Source organism: Eulemur rufifrons, chromosome 30 (genome assembly GCF_041146395.1).
Source record: "Eulemur rufifrons isolate Redbay chromosome 30, OSU_ERuf_1, whole genome shotgun sequence".
Lineage (NCBI taxonomy): Eukaryota > Metazoa > Chordata > Mammalia > Primates > Lemuridae > Eulemur > Eulemur rufifrons.
Genome location: NC_091012.1, coordinates 16,580,762 through 16,590,234, shown reverse-complemented (window position 1 = coordinate 16,590,234; position 9,473 = coordinate 16,580,762). Strand labels below are relative to the sequence as shown.

General features: G+C 40.3%; 1 pseudogene; it reads left to right on the top strand.

The window, feature by feature from the left end:
- Positions 1 to 1,595: 1,595 nt before the first annotated feature.
- Positions 1,596 to 8,525, top strand: LOC138378797 (forkhead box protein K2-like; annotated as a pseudogene).
- The last annotated feature ends 948 nt before the right edge of the window (positions 8,526 to 9,473 follow it).

Below are 9,473 nucleotides of genomic sequence, written 5' to 3'. Positions count from 1 at the left end.
TTTCCTGTTGTTGTTATTGGTATTTGTAAATAAGAAAATATTCAATATTCTTTACAAAAATTAAAAAGGATTATTTTAGTTGTGAGATTAAAGATTGTAACAATTTTCTAAATTAGATTTGCCACGTTAAAAATATTACTAATGATATCCATAAACCTTTGAGAAATATTTAGGTACACTTCATTACATACGCACATTCAAAATGTGCATCAAAAAGTTGTACACTATTATTCTCAAATATTTATAAATTGTACACACTTTGATGCCCACACACCCACATAATACACTTTTAGTATAAAAATATTAAAATTATTAGAAAAGACAAAAGGATAGTGATCAAAACTAAAAAGTGAAATTGATTCATTACATTTCAATAAATTTTTATAAAATATAAAAATATTTTTATTTATTATATCTGTATCTACCTACAAACTGTTTTTCATTTTTTTTTGCATTAATATTGGTGTTCTTGTCTTTCTGGAACTTCTACGTACAAAGTTCTGTGTGTTTTTCAGGTTGATGTTAAGTAAAGTTTTCTTTAAAAAATAAGAATTGTTAATCTGTAGAGGCAGCATAAAACAATCGTCAGCCATGCTTTATTTTTATACAACTATAAAAATATGATAAGAATTCTGCCTACTTGCTATTTGCTTCAAAGAATTAACTATTTCCTTACTAGTTTGACCTACTTCCTTAATGAAATTCTTTAATTGTTTCACTGAATAAAACAAGTCTGTGACATTGCATTGAGACTCTAACCACAAAGTATTTTCTGGTGAGTAATGTATGTTCTTAACCTGGGGAAGAAAACAAAGTTTCTCTTCACAGTTTCTCCAAATCAAGGTCTGATTAATGGTTTAAACAAATTTTCTACGTAGCCATTTTTAAGAATATCTTCAGATGAAAAATGTACCATTCTTATGTTGTCTTTAAAAGGTCAATTATGTTGTACTTTATATAAAATGTGGCATGTCCCTGCCACCACCTGCAAAGCCTCTGGGAACAAAGCCTTGAACATCCAGTGACAGGAATACGTCCAAGGATCATTTCAGACAGAAAAATGTTTGTCAGAGTACAGGTGATAGGGGACCCAATTAAAACACAAGTGGGGTTGAACACACAGAAATACATTTACCTTTGTATGAGCGTAAATGATTCATTTTGAGTCAATTTTGTACAGGTTTGTGCTAGGAGTCCAGCTTCATTCTTTCTGCATGGTTGATATCCAGTTTTTCTAGCACTATTTGTTGACAACTCTTCCCCTCTCCCACTGAAATGCATCTACACCCTTGTTCACAATCAATTGTTAGCTAGGGCTCCCTAGCGGACCCCCTGTGACCTTTGCTCTGGTGGCCAGATGTTGCTGCTGCCTCTTTGGACCTCTGTGGGACTCACATAGCTAGTGTCCAGACGGAATATAGTGAAAAATACAAAAGGACAAAATTATAAAACCTGCCAAATACCTCTCCGAATTGGAAAAGAGCCTCTTGCTTGCTTTAGTAGAAAATTCTGATTATATGCTGGAACGTAAGAGAAGTGATGCGATATAGGAAATACTGCCCTCAAGCGATGCACCTGGCCAGTGCTTGCCAAGCATGCAACTCTTAGCTGAATGCAAGGAGCGTACCACAGCGGGATTCCACACAGCTGAAGTGCTGGAGAACTTCAAGCCTGGCACCAAAACAATTACAGGCTGTGAAAGGAAACAGAAAGTGAAGCGCAGAGTCAGCCCACTTCTGAGTACCCACATCCTGGGGAAGGAGAAGATTGCCAACAGGATGCCCTTGAGCAGCTCTACTTCCTGCGGCATCAGTGATGGGGGGAGGAAGAGGCCAAATACCGCCCCACGCTGCATCCCAGAATCATTTGCTGCTGCTTATAGAGAACTGTTCAATGACAAGAAAGAGTTCGTTGCTTCCCAGTATGTGAGGGGACTGCTCCACCTGTTATTCAGCTGTCAGAATAACTTCCAATAAAAACTACAGGAGCAAAATCTCCCAGGAAGGTGCTTTTAAAAAGACGCATGAGGAAGAACCCCATCAACCAATTTCCATCTTACAACTGATACAAATGAATGAGGTGCAGGTGGCCAAAATACAGCAGGTAGAGCCAGAGTGTGAGATGGCAGAGGAGGCACACAGGATAGAAAATAGAAGTTCTCAATAAAATGATACATTGGGAAAGGAAACGATGAACTTTTACAGGGGAATGATAGCCTGTTTCCTCATTTAACCAGCCCTTTCCCAATTCACTGTAAGACTTTGGAGGTGCCTCTTTTGTAAATAACCTGTTGGCAAAGAAACTCTGGAACATGAACTAGCAGTCAGTAACCTGGAACAGAGCTACAGCCAGGCAAATTAGAGTGGTGTAGTCTCTTATTTAAGAATACATTCACGGAAACACCTGCACCCTATGTACCCCTTAAATGGTAAAGAAGCTCTTAGAGTCTTCTGAAAATTATCACCGAATATTATTATTCTGAAGGTAATGTTTCTTAATTAGAATTCATACAGGAACTGTGTGTGAGTATTTTTGTATTTTTTTAATCAAAGGCAAGTGTGACTATAAAAAAAAATTTGACAATAATTATATAGGTTTATTTGTGGACTCTCAGTTGTATTCCATATATTTATTTTTCTACCCATTTGCCATTACCACAGTTTTGATTCTGCAGTTTTGTAATATATTTTACTACTGGAAAGTGTGAGTTCTCCTACTTTCTTCTATTTTTCAGTTTTTTTTTTGGCTACTAGGTGGACAATTTCCTATGTATTTGAGAATATACTTTCCCACTTCTGAAAAGACAGGCACTTTTTAAAATAGGGAATACATTGACTATATAGATCACTTTGTGGAGTATTGCCATCTTAACAATTTGAATTTTTTTAATCCATGAACACTGGGTACATTTTCATTTGTTAGGCTGTTCTTTAACTCTTAGAAATATTTTGTATTTTTCAGCATTTAATTATTTCACCTCCTTGACTAAAATTATTCCATAGTTAAAGAGCATTTTCTATTCTGTGGAATTGTTTTCTTAATTTTTGCTTCAGGTTGATTTTTGCTGGTATATAGAAACATCATGGAACTTTGTGTGTTAATTTTGTGTCCTCCAATTCTACTGAATTGTTCATTAGCTCTGATAAATTTTTATGGATTATTTGAGTTTTTCTAAAGGCAGTATCATGCCATATGTAAATAGCAAGAATTTTACTTTTTCTTTCTCAATTTGAATGGGTTTTATTATTTTTCCTGCCTAATTTCCCTGATTATGTCTTCTAGTGCAATGTTGAATAAAGTGGGGAAAAGTGAGCGTCCTTCTCTTGTTCCCAATCTTAGGTGGTGTGGAGAAATTTTAGGCTTTACCCACTGACTTGTTAATTTTTTTTTAATAAATGCTCTTTTTCCAATTTCTAGTTTGTTGACTTCTTTCATCAAAAATGGTTTTTTTGTATACCATGGAGTACTACTCAGTGATAAGAAACAATGGTGATATAGCACCTCTTGTATTTTCCTGGATAGAGTTGGAACCCATTCTACTAGGTGAAGTATCCCAAGAATGGAAAAATAAACACCGCATGTACTCACCATCATATTGGTTTCACTGATCATCATCTAAGAGCACATTCAGGAATAACATTGAACGGGTGTCAAACAGATGTGGGTAGGGAAGGGGATGGGTGTATACATACATACTGAGTGCGATGCACACTGTCTAGGGGATGGACACGTTTGAAGCTCTGACTCAGGGTGGGGTGGGGAGGCAAGGGCAATATATGTAACCTAAACTTTTCTACCCCCACAATATGCTGAAATAATAATAATAATAATAATAAATGTATATATGTACACACACATATACGTACACCTCTTCATATAACAGAATGGATTCAAAGTAGATTTGCCAGGTGTCAATAGAAAAAAAAAGTTGTTTTTTTTTTTTGTTTGTTTTGTTTTGTTTTTTAATTTTTAGAGAGAAGTTCTCACTATGTTGCCCTGGCTGGAGTGCAGTGGCTTCACAGGCACAACGTAGAGAGCACAGCAGCCTTCAACTCACTTAGACCCAAGTAATCCTCCTGCCTCAGCCACCTGAGTAGCAGGGACTACAGGTATGTGCAACCATACTTGCTAAGAGATTTTGTTGTTATTTAAATGCTTTTTCTGCATTTCCTGATTTGCTGTGTGTGTTTTCTTCCTCAATTCTATTATTGTGTTATTAAATTAATTGATTTTCTTATATTGAATTAATCTTGCATTCCTGAAATAATTCCACTTGCTTTTTGTGTATTATCCTTTAAATATATTGTTTGATTCAATTAGCTACTATTTTGTTCAGGCTCTTTTGCATCTATGACCATAAGGAATATTGATCTCTAATTTTCTTTTGGTGTCTTTATCTGTATTTCAGATCAGGGTAATTCTGGCTCCACAGAATATATTTGGAAGTGACCTTACCTCTTCTATTTTTTGTAAGAGTCTGAGGAGGATTTTTAAAAATTCTGAAATATTTGGTAGACTTAACCAGGAAAGCCATCTGGTACTGTTTTTCTTTGTTGGGAGTTGCTTTAATATGTTTGATTGATTTTTTTTTCTGATTCAGCCTCTTTATATTTTATAGGTTTGTTCCTATTATCTGTTTCCTCATCAGTCACTTTCAGTAATGTATGTGTTTATAGAAGTTTGTTCATTTCATTCAGGTTATCTCTTTGTGCAACTGCTGATAACATTCTTCTATAATCCATTTTATTTCTGTAAGGTATTTATTAGTGTCTCCACTTTCATTTACGATTGTAAATATTCATATCCTCTCTTCTATATTCTTGGTCAGTGTACCTACATATTTATCAATTCTGTTAATCCTATCGGAGAACTAACTTTTAGTTTTGTTCATTTTCTCTAATGTTTTTCTCCTCTCAATTTTATTTGTCTTCACTGTAATATTTATTAGTCCTTTGTTCTATTAGGCTTGGGTTTCATTTGCCTTTATTTTTCTAAGTCCTTCTATTGTAATATAGGGTTATTCAAGACATTTCTTCTTGTTTCATATAGGCATTCACTGCTTTAACCATCCCTCTAAGCACTGCAGTCACTGAATCTATGTTCTGTTATATTGTGTTTTCATTTGTATTTCCCTCTCAGTATTTTCCAATTTCTTTTGTATTATCTTCTTTGTTTCATTGATTGCTTATGACTGTGCTGTTTAATTTCCTATTTACGAAGTTTGCATTTTTCCTTTTGTTTTTGATGTCTGGCTTCATTCTATTGTGGTCAGAGAAGATACTTGTTATAACTTCCGTCTTTTTACATTTCTTGTCACTTATTTTCTGCTCTACTATGTGGTCTAACCTGGAGAATTTCCATCTGGGCTTGATAGAAATGTGCCTTATGCTCTGTGGAGGAATTTCTTTATGTCTGCTCTATTTGGCTGGTTTATAGCACTTTTCAAATCTTCCTTTCCTTACTGATCTTCTGTCCAGACCATCTATCCATTAAAGAAAATGGGGTATTAAAGTTTCCAACCTGTATTGTAGAATGATTTCTCCTCTCCATTTTGTCAATACTTGTCCGATATATTTTGGCGTTCTATTGCTTGGTGCATAAATGTTTGTAATTGTATCTTTTTGATGAATCAATTGTTTTTTCAATAAATAATGGCCTGTATCTTTTATAAAATGTTTTGGAATAGAGTTTATTTTGTCTGATAATAACATAGACACCTAATGTTGCATGGAATATGTTTTTCTATCCTTTCACTTTCAACATATATACATATATATATCTTTGAATATAAAATATAGCTTTTGTAGATAACACATACTTGGATCATTTTGTTGTTTGTTGTTTAAAATATATTCCTCCAGTTTCTTCCTTTTCATTGTAGAGTTCCATATGTTTACACTTAATTATTTACTGATAAGGAGGAACTTATCTATGCTATTTTACTATTTGTTTCCTGTGTACCTCTTACCTTTTTTTTCTTTATTCCCTCCATCACTTCCTTCTTTGCATTCAATAAAGTTTTGTAGGGTACTATTTTGATTTCCTTCTCATTGGCTTTTATTTGTATTCTGTTGAAACTTCTCAGTGGTTTATATGTGCTTGAATTTAACATTATAAATTTATTAAATTGAGATTGTGGCCACTAGCCGCTGCTAATTGGCTTGCTCCCTGGCAAACCGGAGGCCTCTGCTCTGGCTCCTAGCTCCCAGTGAGTGGCGCTGGACTCTCACTCAGGCCGATGGCTGTGGCTTCAGCAGCCCCCATAATGGGCGGCAGGGCCAGGGGTGTTGGTCCCGGGCAGGCTGCGGGGAAGTGGCACAGCTGGAGGGCTGCCAGTTTGAGTACCTAATACCAAGCACTCGGTGACCATCATGTGCATCTGGTTGCAGGGCTCAGTGGATGTGAGCATGGGCCACTTGGGCTTCATCTCCCAGTGCCACCTTGAGATCTTGACGACCCTGAGCGACAGCGCTGGCCATGACTGGACAGCCCGGACCCACCGCCTGCACAGCCCAGGCCTAAAGTGGCGATTTCCAGTTGCATTGCCTTGGCCAGAACAGCGTGTTTGTGGACAGGTGTTCCAGAGGCACCGGGTGCCGCTGCTGCAGCTACCAAGCTTCATGCACCAGGTTTCCAAGCACAAACTTCAAACCAACTTTCACTTCCCTATCCGGCCCGAAGAGGAAGAAGCAAGAGGCGCCTGAGTCCCCAGCGAAGGCTGTGCAGCCACACCTCTTGCCTCTGACCATCAACATTCTGAACACGATGGCCCACCTCATCATTCCCCTTCCCTCCCCAGCGGGAACTATCAGTGCTGCCAACTCCTGCCCATCCAGCCCCCAGGAAGTGGGGTCTTCAGGTTTCCAAATGGGCCCACTGATGCCATCCGACCTCAATTTAGTGGCTGAAAACTCGCACCCAAAAAATGAAAAGGAAGCTTCCGGTGGAGGAAGCCCAAAGGATGATTCAAAGCCACCTTATTCCTATGCACAATAGTACAAGCAATTACAATGGCTCCTGGTAAACAACTCATCCTAAATGGAATTTATATGCACATCACTAAAAATTATCCATACTACAAGACTGACAAGGAGTGGCAGAATTCAGTTCCCAACAATCTCTGTCTGAATTGTTATTTCATCGAAGTACCACAGTCCCAGGAAGAACCAGGCAAAGGCTCATTCTGGAAGGTAGAGATCCTGCCTCTGAAAGCAAATTAACAGAGCAGGCTTTGAGGAAAAGGCAGCCTAGGAGTGTACCTTGCTTTAGAACCTCTCTGTGACCACTCTCTTCTAGGAGCCTCTCCCAGTCTCGCTGGAGTAGTGTCTGCTCACTGCAGTGGCCCCAGAGCCCTGAGAGCCTGTGGAGGGAAGCCTTGCCAGCCCATCGGGAGCCTGAGCCTGGCAACTCACACCCCAGACTTGCCATCATCCAAGAAGCCTGGGTTGCCCAAAGCTCACCAGAGTCACCTCTGTCCAGCCAGCTGGTCTTAATCACCATTCAGTGGCAGCTACTACAGGTGGCTAAGCCTGCTGCCTACACTGCTGCCACCCTAGTGACCACTGCAAGGTGGTGACCTAGTGACCTTCCAGCCACCCTTCGTGCAGACAGTTCATGTCCTCCACCAGATACCAGCAGTGACAGTCACCAGCATGGCTGGACTGGCCCCAGCGAACACCTACACTGTCTCAGAACAAGCTGTAGTCACTCAGGCAGCTGTGTTGGCCTCTGCTAGGGCCCAGCTGCAAGAGAATAGAAATCACAGGGAAGTAAAAGTAGAACCTGTTGCTGCAATTAGCCACGGCACATTAGGTGCTGCCAGCCAGATCATTCAGATGTCACAGACCACCTCTGTCCAGATGGTCACTGTAGTAGTGTTATAGCAAGTGTTACAGTGTGTGGTTCCAAGGACAAACCAAGCGGCACACAGGGAGTCAGAGAATCAAGGTTTATTTGCTGGCGGGCTCAGAGCGGACTTACCACCAAGTTCTGAGCCCGCCTACTGGGTTTTTTCCACTCTTATTAGGTCGGGGTGGTCTGAGGGGTGGGGTCTCAGGAGGCTGATGCAATAGGTAAGCGTGATTACAGAAGCCAGGTAGTAGGCTAGTGTTAGATTGATGATGATCTTCGTTATCAGTACAACAGACACCTCTAGGTCAACACCAGCTACCAGTAAAAAGTGTAACGCAAAACAGGACTCATGTGGTACCAATCCCCACTGCGGTCCACTGCCAGGTGAACAATGCCGCGAGGAGTCCTTCACACGTGCTGGAGACCCCCGCATCAGCATCTGCCAGGACAGCAACCAGCCTGGGCAGCCAGAGCTGAAGCGAATCAAAACAGAAGATGGCCAGAGCGTCGTCATCACCCTGAGTGTGGACACGTCATGGGCAGCTGTGAGGAAAAGGGTGTCTAAAACTAGCGACTGGGAAAGTTTTTCTTACTTTAAAATATCAATGTTGAGTTGCCAAAAGGGGACATTGCCTCTCACCAATACTAGGAGTGCGCTCTCTCTCAGTGAGTAAAGGCCCTGCGTTTGGACTTCACCTCTCAGTACTGAAAATACAAAACCCAGGTGGCCTGAAAACTCCTTAATTTACAGGCAGAAGTCACACTTGAACAAAAACCACACACAACAAAACCTGGTACTTGAGACAGTGTCTCTCCTGCTGAGCACTCCCTGGGCTGCTGCCTTTGAGTGACGCTTTTAACTACCAGTGAAAAACCATGGCCCTTCCTGGAGGACCAGGCATCTCCCTGTGAGGATGGTGCAGCGTGGTCAGCGGTCAGGGGCAGGTGCCAGCGGACCTCCAGGGACTCGGCCTCCTGCAGAGACCAGGCAGGACCACCCTCCCATCCGCCCCGCACCACGGCCCTCCCAGTACTCACCGCTGGTACTGGCAGGCAAGACGGTATTTTGTTTTCACATGTGTAATTATATTTCGAAGTGCGTTTTCTTTACACAATAATGAGGTCTGTGACATTTCACATCACTGCATTTCTACTCTGGAAATTTTGTAAATCATACAGGATCTTTCATTTGGATTTCATTTGGGGAAAAGAAACAAAGTAGTTTTGTGTTTTTGTTGTTTTCAGCCTATGGAATGATTTCTTTACCTTGTTCAGGTGGAGCTAGTTTATGACACTTGCAGATTTTCCAAGTTAGAGCAGTTGCTTGGTGAATTTAATCCACCTCCATTGCAGTGCATAGGACAGAAGACTAATGCTGAGGCTGCATGTGACCGTGAGAATTCAGGGACAAGCTGGTGATGGGAAAGAACTGCCCGGTCTCATCCGAGCTGCACTTAACTGTTCTCTTTCTTGCTGTTTTTTGTTGTTTGTTTCTTTGTGTTAACTTTGTCCCTGGCAAAATTTTCCATTCTAAGTAAAACCAGTCTCCTAAGTATTGTGTATTTAAAACAACAGAGCCATTACCACTACATTTGGGGGAAAAGACTCAGTCTCTTATCACA